Raw genomic sequence first — 15,358 nt, 5'->3', positions numbered from 1 at the left:
TTAAGCTTTTATTAAATTAAATAAAATAACAATCAAACGAGTATTGCTTAAAATTAGGAAAATAAGTTTAATAGGATTTACTCAAAAACATTTTGTGGATAATAATAAAAATAAAAATAGGATTTAGCATCCCCACATCTTCTCAAAATTATATATTGAACAAGCTATAGTTGCCTTCTTCCGTTCTTAGCTCATCCAAAAAGTCATAGTCGTGATCTTTTCGTCGCCTTCAGTTGTTAGCTCATCAAATTCATAGACGTAGCCGTCTTTTAATAATAGCATCCACGTGAAGGGTAAACAAATATCTCTCCAACGATTTTTGGTTTCTATTTGATTATCTTTGATCAGTTTTTATTTTTCCTCTATAGGGTGAAACTACTAAACCCACGTTGAGTTCATGAACTCTAATATATATTGTCTTCTTCGTCGACTTAGATGGAGCCTCTCGTCGTCACCATTATTGATCTTAAGCTTCATTAAATTTCTATTTCAATTTAGCACTATTATTGTGCGGTTAGAGTTATCGATCAAATCTAAGTGGAGAACTCGTCACATGCAGTAACGTCCCGCCATAATCATCATCTGAGATCTTTGATTCTTATCTGAACCATCCACTCTATAACATGTTATAAGTCAGACTTAAATAAGCTCCTAGAAGAATGCACATCAATGCATTTTTGTGCATCAATAAACACACATAACTATCATAAACTTAGAAAATTTGCCTTAGGTTGAAGTTTTGTGAGCTAGTACTCAAGTCAAACCAAGCAAGATTATATCAAATCTAATTCTCAATGCAGATTCACAGAAATTTCACTCCAAAGACATGAAAACTAGTCACGAAAAGGAAATGATCGATGTTATAAGTATCTCAAGAGCTTGTTTGTAACGCCGAGTTCACTCATTTGGAAATGAGATGATGACTTTATACATGTATAAGAAAAATATTTTATATTTCCGACAGATTTGCGAGGGTAAAAGTTTCACAGTTGGAAAAGCATCGGGCACCAAACTTTACCCTCCAAAACAAAAAAATTATGCGGCAATTGATTTTTTTTTCCAAATCAGTTTTACGCTTATTTTTTTCAAAACTCAATTTTCCTTTCATTTCTCTCACATCTCAACTCTCCCTCAATCTCTTTGAAATCTCTCTCAACCTCTCCACCGTCTCCTTCTATCTCTTTGAAATCTCTCTCAATCTACAAGAAAACAGGCGATTTGCGAAGGAAATTTGAGATGGCATAAATCCCTCGCAAATTGCTATAGACTTGCGAGCACTTTGTGCCGGAAAACCAATACGTCGTTAATCAGTCGCAAAATTTGCGAGGGAGAATTCCCACACAATATTGCGTGGCAAATGCGAGAAAATTGCAACGACCGAAGAATTCCTCGCAAAGTCATCGCAAATTGCGAGGGATTTGCTGTACGATAAGAGCCTCGCAAACTGCGGTAAACTTGCGGCGTACAAACTTTCTATAGCAAATTTTGCGTCGGAGTTGCGAGTCCCTTGCAGGTTAGGTCAGCACGTTTTAAATAATCTTCCTGCTTTGGTTGGTAGTTGAACTTCTCTCGCAAATTCGTAGCAAAATAGCGCTGTTCCTCGCAACTTCCTCGCAAATCCCTCGCAATATGTTTTCGGATATCTATAAATAACCAACGTAACATGTACAAAATCTTCATGTTCAAAATACAACAGGACACACCTCGTCAGAACCACCTAAGCTAAGAGATACATTCTATACCCCAAAATCTAACATAAACATATTTAAAAAAAACTTACATGTTTTCAGAAATTGTAGAGAGAAGTAAGAAGAATTGCAAAATAATTGAGAGAGTGGAAGTGAGAGAACAAAATAGTCAAGTAAAATTCAAGATAAATAGATATTCAAAGTAAAAAAAAATTACAACACCTTAAGCTTTTATTAAATTTAAATAAAATAACAATCAAACGAGTATTGATTAAATTTAGGAAAATAAGTTTAATAGAATTTACTCAAATAAAATTTGCGGATAATAATAAAAATAAAAATAGGATTTAGCATCCCCACATCTTCTCAAAATTGTATATTGAACAAGCTATAGTCGCCTTCTTCCGTTCTTAACTCATCCAAAAAGTCATAGTCGTGATCTGTTCGTCGCCTTCACTTGTTAGCTCATCAAATTCATAGACGTAGCCGTCTTTTAATAATAGCATCCACGTGAAGGGGTAAACAGATCTCTCTCCAACGATTTTTGGTTTTTATTTGATTATCTTTTATCTGTTTTTATTTTTCCTCTATAGGTTGGAATTACTAAACCCACGTTGAGTTCATGAACTCTAATATATTTTGTCTTCTTCGTCGACTTAGATAGAGCCTCTCGTCGTCACCATTATTGATCTTAAGTTTCATTAAATTTCTATCTCAATTCAGCACTATTATTGTGTGGTTAGAGTTATCGATCAAATCTAAGTGGAGAACTCGTCACAAGCAGTAACGTCCCGCCATAATCATCATCTGAGATCTTTGATTCTTTATCTGAACCATCCACTCTGTAACATGTTATAAGTCAGACTTGAATAAGCTCCTAGAAGAATGCACATCAATGCATTTTTGTGCATCAATAAACACACATAACTATCATAAACTTAGAAAATTTGCCTTAGGTTGAAGTTTTGTGAGCTAGTACTCAAGTCAAACCAAGCAAGATTATATCAAATCTAATTCTCAATGCAGATTCACAGAAATTTCACTCCAAGGACATGAAAACTAGTCACGAAAAGGAAATGATCGATGTTATAAGTATCTCAAGAGCTTGTTTGTAACGCCGAGTTCACTCATTTGGAAATGAGATGATGACTTTATACATGTATAAGAAAAATATTTTATATTTCCGACAGATTTGCGAGGGTAAAAGTTTCACAGTTGGAAAAGCATCGGGCACCAAACTTTACCCTCCAAAACAAAAAAATTATGCGGCAATTGATTTTTTTTTCCAAATCAGTTTTACGCTTATTTTTTTCAAAACTCAATTTTCCTTTCATTTCTCTCACATCTCAACTCTCCCTCAATCTCTTTGAAATCTCTCTCAACCTCTCCACCGTCTCCTTCTATCTCTTTGAAATCTCTCTCAATCTACAAGAAAACAGGCGATTTGCGAAGGAAATTTGAGATGGCATAAATCCCTCGCAAATTGCTATAGACTTGCGAGCACTTTGCGCCGGAAAACCAATACGTCGTTAATCAGTCGCAAAATTTGCGAGGGAGAATTCCCACGCAATATTGCGTGGCAACTGCGAGAAAATTGCAACGACGGAAGAATTCCTCTCAAAGTCATCGCAAATTGCGAGGGATTTGCTGTACGATAAGAGCCTCGCAAACTGCGGTAAACTTGCGGCGTACAAACTTTCTGTAGCAAATTTTGCGTCAGAGTTGCGAGTCACTTGCAGGTTAGGTCAGCACGTTTTAAATAATCTTCCTGCTTTAGTTGGTAGTTGAACTTCTCTCGCAAATTCGTAGCAAAATAGCGTTGTTCCTCGCAAGTTCCTCGCAAATCCCTCGCAATATGTTTTCGGACATCTATAAATAACCAACGTAACATGTACAAAATCTTCATGTTCAAAATACAACAGGACACACCTCGTCAGAACCACCTAAGCTAAGAGATACATTCCATACCCCAAAATCTAACATAAACATATAAAAAAAAAACTTACATGTTTTCAGAAATTGTAGAGAGAAGTAAGAAGAATTGCAAAATAATTGAGAGAGTGGAAGTGAGAGAACAAAATAGTTAAGTAAAATTCAAGTTAAATAGATATTCAGAGTAAAAAAAAATTACTACAACTTAAGCTTTTATTAAATTAAATAAAATAACAATCAAACGAGTATTGCTTAAAATTAGGAAAATAAGTTTAATAGGATTTACTCAAAAACATTTTGTGGATAATAATAAAAATAAAAATAGGATTTAGCATCCCCACATCTTCTCAAAATTATATATTGAACAAGCTGTAGTCGCCTTCTTCCGTTCTTAGCTCATCAAAAAATTCATAGTCGTGATCTTTTCGTCGCCTTCAGTTGTTAGCTCATCAAATTCATAGACGTAGCCGTCTTTTAATTATAGCATCCACGTGAAGGGGTAAACAAATCTCTCTCCAACGATTTTTGGTTTCTATTTGATTATCTTTGATCAGTTTTTATTTTTCCTCTATAGGGTGAAACTACTAAACCCACGTTGAGTTCATGAACTCTAATATATATTGTCTTCTTCGTCGACTTAGATGGAACCTCTCGTCGTCACCATTATTGATCTTAAGCTTCATTAAATTACTATCTCAATTTAGCACTATTATTGTGTGGTTAGAGTTATCGATCAAATCTAAGTGGAGAACTCGTCACATGCAGTAACGTCCCGCCATAATCATCATCTGAGATCTTTGATTCTTTATCTGAACCATCCACTCTGTAACATGTTATAAGTAAGACTTGAATAAGCTCCTAGAAGAATGCACATCAATGCATTTTTGTGCATCAATACACACACATAACTATCATAAACTTAGAAAATTTGCCTTAAGTAGAAGTTTTGTGAGCTAGTACTCAAGTCAAACCAAGCAAGATTATATCAAATCTAATTCTCAATGCAGATTCACAGAAATTTCACTCCAAGGACATGAAAACTAGTCACGAAAAGGAAATGATCGATGTTATAAGTATCTCAAGAGCGTGTTTGTAACGCCGAGTTCACTCATTTGGAAATGAGATGATGACTTTATACATGTATAAGAAAAATATTTTATATTTCCGACAGATTTGCGAGGGTAAAAGTTTCACCGTTGGAAAAGCATCGGGCACCAAACTTTACCCTCCAAAACGAAAACATTATGCGGCAATTGTTTCTTTTTTCCAAATCAGTTTTACGCTTATTTTTTTCAAAACAAAACCCTTAAATATCTCTTAATATTCCCTCAAATCTCAATTTTCCTTTCATTTCTCTCACATCTCATCTCTCCCTCAATCTCTTTGAAATCTCTCTCCACCTCTCCACCGTCTCCTTCTATCTCTTTGAAATCTCTCTCAATCTACAAGGAAACAGGCGATTTGCGAGGCAAATTTGAGATAGCGTAAATCCCTCGCAAATTGCTATAGACTTGCGAGCATTTTGCGCGGGAAAACCAATACGTCGTTAATCAGTCGCAAAATTTGCGAGGGAGAATTCCCACGCAATACTGCGTGGCAACTGCGAGAAAATTGCAACGACGGAAGAATTCCTCGCAAAGTCATCGCAAATTGCGAGGGATTTGCTGTACGATAAAGCCTCGCAAACTACGGTAAACTTGCGGCGTACAAACTTTCTGTAGCAAATTTTGCGTCGGAGTTGCGAGTCCTTGGCAGGTTAGGTCAGCACGTTTTAAATAATAATCCTGCTTTGGTTGGTAGTTGAACTTCTCTCGCAAATTCGTAGCAAAATAGCGCTGTTCCTCGCAAGTTCCTCGCAAATCCCTCGCAATATGTTTTCGGACATCTATAAATAACCAACGTCACATGTTTAAAATTTTCATGTTCAAAATACAACAGGACACACCTCGTCAGAACCACCTAAGCTAAGAGATACATTCCATACCCCAAAATCTAACATAAACATATAAAAAAAACTTACATGTTTTCAGAAATTGTAGAGAGAAGTAAGAAGAATTGCAAAATAATTGAGAGAGTGGAAGTGAGAGAACAAAATAGTTAAGTAAAATTCAAGTTAAATAGATATTCAAAGTAAAAAAAAATTACAACAACTTAAGCTATTATTAAATTAAATAAAATAACAATCAAACGAGTATTATTTAAATTTAGAAAAATAAGTTTAATAGGATTTACTCAAATAAAATTTGTGGATAATAATAAAAATAAAAATAGGATTTAGCATCCCCATATCTTCTCAAAATTATATATTGAACAAGCTATAGTCGCCTTCTTCCGTTCTTAGCTCATCAAAAAAGTCATAGTCGTGATCTTTTCGTCGCCTTCAGTTGTTAGCTCATCAAATTCATAGACGTAGCCGTCTTTTAATAATAGCATCCACGTGAAGGGTAAACAAATATCTCTCCAACGATTTTTGGTTTCTATTTGATTATCTTTGATCTGTTTTTATTTTTCCTCTATAGGGTGAAACTACTAAACCCACGTTGAGTTCATGAACTCTAATATGTATTGTCTTCTTCGTCGACTTAGATGGAGCCTCTCGTCGTCACCATTATTGATCTTAAGCTTCATTAAATTTCTATTTCAATTTAGCACTATTATTGTGCGGTTAGAGTTATCGATCAAATCTAAGTGGAGAACTCGTCACATGCAGTAACGTCCCGCCATAATCATCATCTGAGATCTTTGATTCTTATCTGAACCATCCACTCTGTAACATTTTATAAGTCAGACTTGAATAAGCTCCTAGAAGAATGCACATCAATGCATTTTTGTGCATCAATACACACACATAACTATCATAAAATTAGAAAATTTGCCTTAGGTTAAAGTTTTGTGAGCTAGTACTCAAGTCAAACCAAGCAAGATTATATCAAATCTAATTCTCAATGCAGATTCACAGAAATTTCACTCCAAGGACATGGAAACGAGTCACGAAAAGAAAATGATCGATGTTATAAGTATCTCAAGAGCGTGTTTGTAACGCCGAGTTCACTCATTTGGAAATGAGATGATGACTTTATACATGTATAAGAAAAATATTTTATATTTCCGATGGATTTGCGAGGGTAAAAGTTTCACTGTTGGAAAAGCATCGGGCACCAAACTTTACCCTCTAAAACGAAAAAATTATGCGGCAATTTTTTCTTTTTTCCAAATCAGTTTTACGCATATTTTTTTCAAAACAAAACCCTTAAATATCTCTTAATATTCCCTCAAATCTCAATTTTCCTTTCATTTCTCTCACATCTCAACTCTCCCTCAATCTCTTTGAAATCTTTCTCAACCTCTCCACCGTCTCCTTCTATCTCTTTGAAATCTCTCTCAATCTACAAGAAAACAGGCGATTTGCGAAGGAAATTTCAGATGGCGTAAATCCCTCGCAAATTGCTATAGACTTGCGAGCACTTTGCGCCGGAAAATCAATACGTCGTTAATCAGTCGCAAAATTTGCGAGGGAGAATTCCCACACAATATTGCGTGGCAAATGCGAGAAAATTGCAACGACCGAAGAATTCCTCGCAAAGTCATCGCAAATTGCGAGGGATTTGCTGTACGATAAGAGCCTCGCAAACTGCGGTAAACTTGCGGCGTACAAACTTTCTATAGCAAATTTTGCGTCGGAGTTGCGACTCCTTGGCAGGTTAGGTCAGCACATTTTAAATAATCTTCCTGCTTTGGTTGGTCATTGAACTTCTCTCGCAAATTCGTAGCAAAATAGCGATGTTCCTCGCAAGTTCCTCGCAAATCCCTCGCAATATGTTTTCGCGCATCTATAAATAACCAACGTAACATGTACAAAATTTTAATGTTCAAAATACAACAGGATACACCTCGTCAGAACCACCTAAGCTAAGAGATACATTCCATACCCCAAAATCTAACATAAACATATAAAAAAAAATCTTACATGTTTTCAGAAATTGTAGAGAGAAGTAAGAAAAATTGCAAAATAATTGAGAGAGTGGAAGTGAGAGAACAAAATAGTTAAGTAAAATTCAAGTTAAATAGATATTCAAAGAAAAAAAAAATTACAACAACTTAAGCTTTTATTAAATTAAATAAAATAACAATCAAACGAGTATTATTTAAATTTAGAAAAATAAGTTTAATAGGATTTACTCAAATAAAATTTGTGGATAATAATAAAAAGAAAAATAGGATTTAGCATCCCCACATCTTCTCAAAATTATATATTGAACAAGCTATAGTCGCCTTCTTCCGTTCTTAGCTCATCAAAAAAGTCATAGTCGTGATCTGTTCGTCGCCTTCAGTTGTTAGCTCATCAAATTCATAGACGTAGTCGTCTTTTAATAATAGCATCCACGTGAAGGGGTAAACAAATCTCTCTCCAACGATTTTTGGTTTTTATTTGATTATCTTTGATCTGTTTTTATTTTTCCTCTATAGGTTGAAACTACTAAACCCACGTTGAGTTCATGAACTCTAATATATTTTGTCTTCTTCGTCGACTTAGATGGAGCCTCTCGTCGTCACCATTATTGATCAAAAGCTTCATTAAATTTCTATCTCAATTCAGCACTATTATTGTGTGGTTAGAGTTATCGATCAAATCTAGGTGGAGAACACGTCACAAGCAGAAACGTCCCGCCATAATCATCATCTGAGATCTTTGATTCTTTATCTGAACCATCCACTCTGTAACATGTTATAAGTCAGACTTGAATAAGCTCCTAGAAGAATGCACATCAATGCATTTTTGTGCATCAATACACACACATAACTATCATAAACTTAGAAAATTTGCCTTAAGTAGAAGTTTTGTGAGCTAGTACTCAAGTCAAACAAAGCAAGATTATATCAAATCTAATTCTCAATGCAGATTCACAGAAATTTCACTCCAAGGACATGGAAACTAGCCACGAAAAGGAAATGATTGATGTTATAAGTATCTCAAGAGCGTGTTTGTAACGCCGAGTTCACTCATTTGGAAATGAGATGAGGACTTTATACATGTATAAGAAAAATATTTTATATTTCCGACGGATTTGCGAGGGTAAAAGTTTCACCGTTGGAAAAGCATCGGGCACCAAACTTGACCCTCCAAAACAAAAAAATTATGCTGCAATTGTTTCTTTTTTCAAAATCAGTTTTACGCTTATTTTTTTCAAAACAAAACCCTTAAATATCTCTTAATATTCCCTCAAATCTCAATTTTCCTTTCATTTCTCTCACACCTCAACTCTCCCTCAATCTCTTTGAAATCTCTCTCAACCTCTCTACCGTCTCCTTCTATCTCTTTGAAATCTCTCTCAATCTACAAGAAAACAGGCGATTTGCGAGGGAAATTTGAGATGGCGTAAATCCCTCGCAAATTGCTATAGACTTGCGAGCACTTTGCGCGGGAAAACCAATACGTCGTTAATCAGTCGCAAAATTTGCGAGGGAGAATTCCCACGCAATATTGCGTGGCAACTGCGAGAAAATTGCAACGACGGAAGAATTCCTCGCAAACTCATCGCAAATTGCGAGGGATTTGCTGTACGATAAGAGTCTCGCAAACTGCGGTAAACTTGTGGCGTACAAACTTTTTGTAGCAAATTTTGCGTCGGAGTTGCGACTCCTTGGCAGGTTAGGTCAGCACATTTTAAATAATCTTCCTGCTTTGGTTGGTAGTTGAACTTCTCTCGCAAATTCATAGCAAAATAGCGATGTTCCTCGCAAGTTCCTCGCAAATCCCTCGCAATATGTTTTCGCGCATCTATAAATAACCAACGTAACATGTACAAAATTTTAATGTTCAAAATACAACAGGATACACCTCGTCAGAACCACCTAAGCTAAGAGATACATTCCATACCCCAAAATCTAACATAAACATATAAAAAAAAATCTTACATGTTTTCAGAAATTGTAGAGAGAAGTAAGAAGAATTGCAAAATAATTGAGAGAGTGGAAGTGAGAGAACAAAATAGTTAAATAAAATTCAAGTTAAATAGATATTCAAAGGAAAAAAAAATTACAACAACTTAAGCTTTTATTAAATTAAATAAAATAACAATCAAACGAGTATTGCTTAAATTTAGGAAAATAAGTTTAATAGGATTTACTCAAATAAAATTTGTGGATAATAATAAAAATAAAAATAGAATTTAGCATCCCCACATCTTCTCAAAATTATATATTGAACAAGCTATAGTCGCCTTCTTCCGTTCTTAGCTCATCAAAAAAGTCATAGTCGTGATCTGTTCGTCGCCTTCAGTTGTTAGCTCATCAAATTCATAGACGTAGCCGTCTTTTAATAATAGCATCCACGTGAAGGGGTAAACAAATCTCTCTCCAACGATTTTTGGTTTTTTTTTGATTATCTTTGATCTGTTTTTATTTTTCCTCTATAGGTTGAAACTACTAAACCCAAGTTGAGTTCATGAACTCTAATATATATTGTCTTCTTCGTCGACTTAGATGGAGCCTCTCGTCGTCACCATTATTGATCAAAAGCTTCATTAAATTTCTATCTCAATTCAGCACTATTATTGTGTGGTTAGAGTTATCGATCAAATCTAAGTGGAGAACTCGTCACAAGCAGAAACGTCCCGCCATAATCATTATCTGAGATCTTTGATTCTTTATCTGAACCATCCACTCTGTAACATGTTATAAGTCAGACTTGAATAAGCTCCTAGAAGAATGCACATCAATGTATTTTTGTGCATCAATACACACACATAACTATCATAAACTTAGAAAATTTGCCTTAAGTTGAAGTTTTGTGAGCTAGTACTCAAGTCAAACAAAGTAAGATTATATCAAATCTAATTCTCAATGCAGATTCACAGAAATTTCACTCCAAGGACATGGAAACTAGTCACGAAAAGGAAATGATTGATGTTATAAGTATCTCAAGAGCGTGTTTGTAACGCCGAGTTCACTCATTTGGAAATGAGATGAGGACTTTATACATGTATAAGAAAAATATTTTATATTTCCGACGGATTTGCGAGGGTAAAAGTTTCACCGTTGGAAAAGCATCGGGCACCAAACTTTACCCTCCAAAACGAAAACATTATGCGGCAATTGTTTCTTTTTTCCAAATCAGTTTTACGCTTATTTTTTTCAAAACAAAACCCTTAAATATCTCTTAATATTCCCTCAAATCTCAATTTTCCTTTCATTTCTCTCACACCTCAACTCTCCCTCAATCTCTTTGAAATCTCTCTCAACCTCTCTACCGTCTCCTTCTATCTCTTTGAAATCTCTCTCAATCTACAAGAAAACATCGATTTGCGAGGGAAATTTGAGATGGCGTAAATCTCTCGCAAATTGCTATAGACTTGCGAGCACTTTGCGCGGGAAAACCAATACGTCGTTAATCAGTCGCAAAATTTGCGAGGGAGAATTCCCACGCAATATTGCGTGGCAATTGCGAGAAAATTGCAACGACGGAAGAATTCCTCGCAAAGTCATCGCAAATTGCGAGGGATTTGCTGTACGATAAAGCCTCGCAAACTGCGGTAAATTTACGGCGTACAAACTTTTTGTAGCAAATTTTGCGTCGGAGTTGCGACTCCTTGGCAGGTTAGGTCAGCACATTTTAAATAATCTTCCTGCTTTGGTTGGTAGTTGAACTTCTCTCGCAAATTCGTAACAAAATAGCGATGTTCCTCGCAAGTTCCTCGCAAATCCCTCGCAATATGTTTTCGCACATCTATAAATAACCAACGTAACATGTACAAAATTTTAATGTTCAAAATACAACAGGATACACCTCGTCAGAACCACCTAAGCTAAGAGATACATTCCATACCCCAAAATCTAACATAAACATATAAAAAAAAATCTTAGATGTTTTCAGAAATTGTAGAGAGAAGTAAGAAGAATTGCAAAATAATTGAGAGAGTGGAAGTGAGAGAACAAAATAGTTAAGTAAAATTCAAGTTAAATAGATATTCAAAGAAAAAAAAAATTACAACAACTTAAGCTTTTATTAAATTAAATAAAATAACAATCAAACGAGTATTGCTTAAATTTAGGAAAATAAGTTTAATAGGATTTACTCAAATAAAATTTGTGGATAATAATAAAAATAAAAATAGAATTTAGCATCCCCACATCTTCTCAAAATTATATATTGAACAAGCTATAGTCGCCTTCTTCCGTTCTTAGCTCATCAAAAAAGTCATAGTCGTGATCTGTTCGTCGCCTTCAGTTGTTAGCTCATCAAATTCATAGACGTAGCCGTCTTTTAATAATAGCATCCACGTGAAGGGGTAAACAAATCTCTCTCCAACGATTTTTGGTTTTTTTTTGATTATCTTTGATCTGTTTTTATTTTTCCTCTATAGGTTGAAACTACTAAACCCAAGTTGAGTTCATGAACTCTAATATATATTGTCTTCTTCGTCGACTTAGATGGAGCCTCTCGTCGTCACCATTATTGATCAAAAGCTTCATTAAATTTCTATCTCAATTCAGCACTATTATTGTGTGGTTAGAGTTATCGATCAAATCTAAGTGGAGAACTCGTCACAAGCAGAAACGTCCCGCCATAATCATTATCTGAGATCTTTGATTCTTTATCTGAACCATCCACTCTGTAACATGTTATAAGTCAGACTTTAATAAGCTCCTAGAAGAATGCACATCAATGCATTTTTGTGCATCAATACACACACATAACTATCATAAACTTAGAAAATTTGCCTTAAGTTGAAGTTTTGTGAGCTAGTACTCAAGTCAAACCAAGCAAGATTATATCAAATCTATTCTCAATGCAGATTCACATAAATCTCACTCCAAGGACATGGAAACTAGTCACGAAAAGGAAATGATCGATGTTATAAGTATCTCAAGAGCGTGTTTGTAACGCTGAGTTCACTCATTTGGAAATGAGATGATGACTTTATACATGTATAAGAAAAATATTTTATATTTTCGACGGATTTGGGAGGGTAAAAGTTTCACCGTTAGAAAAGCATCGGGCACCAAACTTTACCCTTCAAAACGAAAAAATTATGCGGCAATTGTTTCTTTTTTCCAAATCAGTTTTACGCTTATTTTTTTCAAAACAAAACCCTTAAATATCTCTTAATATTCCCTCAAATCTCAATTTTCCTTTCATTTCTCTCACATCTCAACTCTCCCTCAATCTCTTTGAAATCTCTCTCAACCTCTCTACCGTCTCCTTCTATCTCTTTGAAATCTCTCTCAATCTACAAGAAAACAGGCGATTTGCGAGGGAAATTTGAGATGGCGTAAATCCCTCGCAAATTGCTATAGACTTGCGAGCACTTTGCGCGGGAAAACCAATACGTCGTTAATCAGTCGCAAAATTTGCGAGGGAAAATTCCCACGCAATATTGCGTGGCATCTGCGAGAAAATTGCAACGACGGAAGAATTCATCGCAAAGTCATCGCAAATTGCGAGGGATTTGCTGTACGATAAGTGTCTCGCAAACTGCGGTAAACTTGCGGCGTACAAACTTTCTGTAGCAAATTTTGCGTCGGAGTTGCAAGTCCTTGGCAGGTTAGGTCAGCACGTTTTAAATAATCTTCCTGCTTGGTTGGTAGTTGAACTTCTCTCGCAAATTCGTAGCAAAATAGCGATGTTCCTCGCAAGTTCCTCGCAAATCCCTCGCAATATGTTTTCGCACATCTATAAATAACCAACGTAACATGTACAAAATTTTAATGTTCAAAATACAACAGGATACACCTCGTCAGAACCACCTAAGCTAAGAGATACATTCCATACCCCAAAATCTAACATAAACATATAAAAAAAAATCTTACATGTTTTCAGAAATTGTAGAGAGAAGTAAGAAGCATTGCAAAATAATTGAGAGAGTGGAAGTTAGAAAACAAAATAGTTAAGTAAAATTCAAGTTAAATAGATATTCAAAGAAAAAAAAAATTACAACAACTTAAGCTTTTATTAAATTAAATAAAATAACAATCAAACGAGTATTGCTTAAATTTAGGAAAATAAGTTTAATAGGATTTACTCAAATAAAATTTGTGGATAATAATAAAAATAAAAATAGAATTTAGCATCCCCACATCTTCTCAAAATTATATATTGAACAAGCTATAGTCGCCTTCTTCCGTTCTTAGCTCATCAAAAAAGTCATAGTCGTGATCTGTTCGTCGCCTTCAATTGTTAGCTCATCAAATTCATAGACGTAGCCGTCTTTTAATAATAGCATCCACGTGAAGGGGTAAACAAATCTCTCTCCAACGATTTTTGGTTTTTATTTGATTATCTTTGATCTGTTTTTATTTTTCCTATATAGGTTGAAACTACTAAACCCAAGTTGAGTTCATGAACTCTAATATATATTGTCTTCTTCGTCGACTTAGATGGAGCCTCTCGTCGTCACCATTATTGATTAAAAGCTTCATTAAATTTCTATCTCAATTCAGCACTATTATTGTGTGGTTAGAGTTATCGATCAAATCTAAGTGGAGAACTCGTCACAAGCAGAAACGTCCCGCCATAATCATCATCTGAGATCTTTGATTCTTTATCTGAACCATCCACTCTGTAACATGTTATAAGTCAGACTTGAATAAGCTCCTAGAAGAATGCACATCAATGCATTTTTGTGCATCAATACACACACATAACTATCATAAACTCAGAAAATTTGCCTTAAGTTGAAGTTTTGTGAGCTAGTACTCAAGTCAAACCAAGCAAGATTATATCAAATCTAATTCTCAATGCAGATTCACAGAAATTTCACTCCAAGAACATGGAAACTAGTCACGAAAAGGAAATGATCGATGTTATAAGTATCTCAAGAGCGTGTTTGTAACGCCGAGTTCACTCATTTGGAAATGAGATGAGGACTTTATACATGTATAAGAAAAATATTTTATATTTCCGACGGATTTGGGAGGGTAAAAGTTTCACCGTTGGAAAAGCATCGGGCACCAAACTTTACCCTCCAAAACGAAAAAATTATGCGGCAATTGTTTTTTTTTTCCAAATCAGTTTTACGCTTATTTTTTTCAAAACAAAACCCTTAAATATCTATTAATATTCCCTCAAATCTCAATTTTCCTTTCATTTCTCTCACACCTCAACTCTCCCTCAATCTCTTTGAAATCTCTCTCAACCACTCTACCGTCTCCTTCTATCTCTTTGAAATCTCTCTCAATCTACAAGAAAACAGGCGATTTGCGAGGGAAATTTGAGATGGCGTAAATCCCTCGCAAATTGCTATAGACTTGCGAGCACTTTACGCGGGAAAATCAATACGTCGTTAATCAGTCGCAAAATTTGCGAGGGAAAATTTCCACGCAATATTGCCTGGCAATTGCAAGAAAATTGCAACGACTGAAGATTTCATCCCAAAGTCATCGCAAATTGCGAGGGATTTGCTGTACGATAAGAGTCTCGCAAACTGCGGTAAACTTGCGGCGTACAAACTTTCTGTAGCAAATTTTGCGTCGGAGTTGCGAGTCCTTGGCAGGTTAGGTCAACACGTTTTAAATAATCTTCCTGCTTGGTTGGTAGTTGAACTTCTCTCGCAAATTCGTAGCAAAATAGCGCTGTTCCTCGCAAGTTCCTCGCAAATCCCTCGCAATATGTTTTCGCACATCTATAAATAACCAACGTAACATGTACAAAATTTTCATGTTCAAAATACAACAGGACACACCTCGTCAGAACCACCTAAGCTAAGAGATACATTCCATACCCCAAAATCTAACATAAA

This window comes from Arabidopsis thaliana, chromosome 4 (genome assembly GCF_000001735.4).
Source record: "Arabidopsis thaliana chromosome 4, partial sequence".
Lineage (NCBI taxonomy): Eukaryota > Viridiplantae > Streptophyta > Magnoliopsida > Brassicales > Brassicaceae > Arabidopsis > Arabidopsis thaliana.
This window is presented reverse-complemented; position numbering follows the sequence as displayed.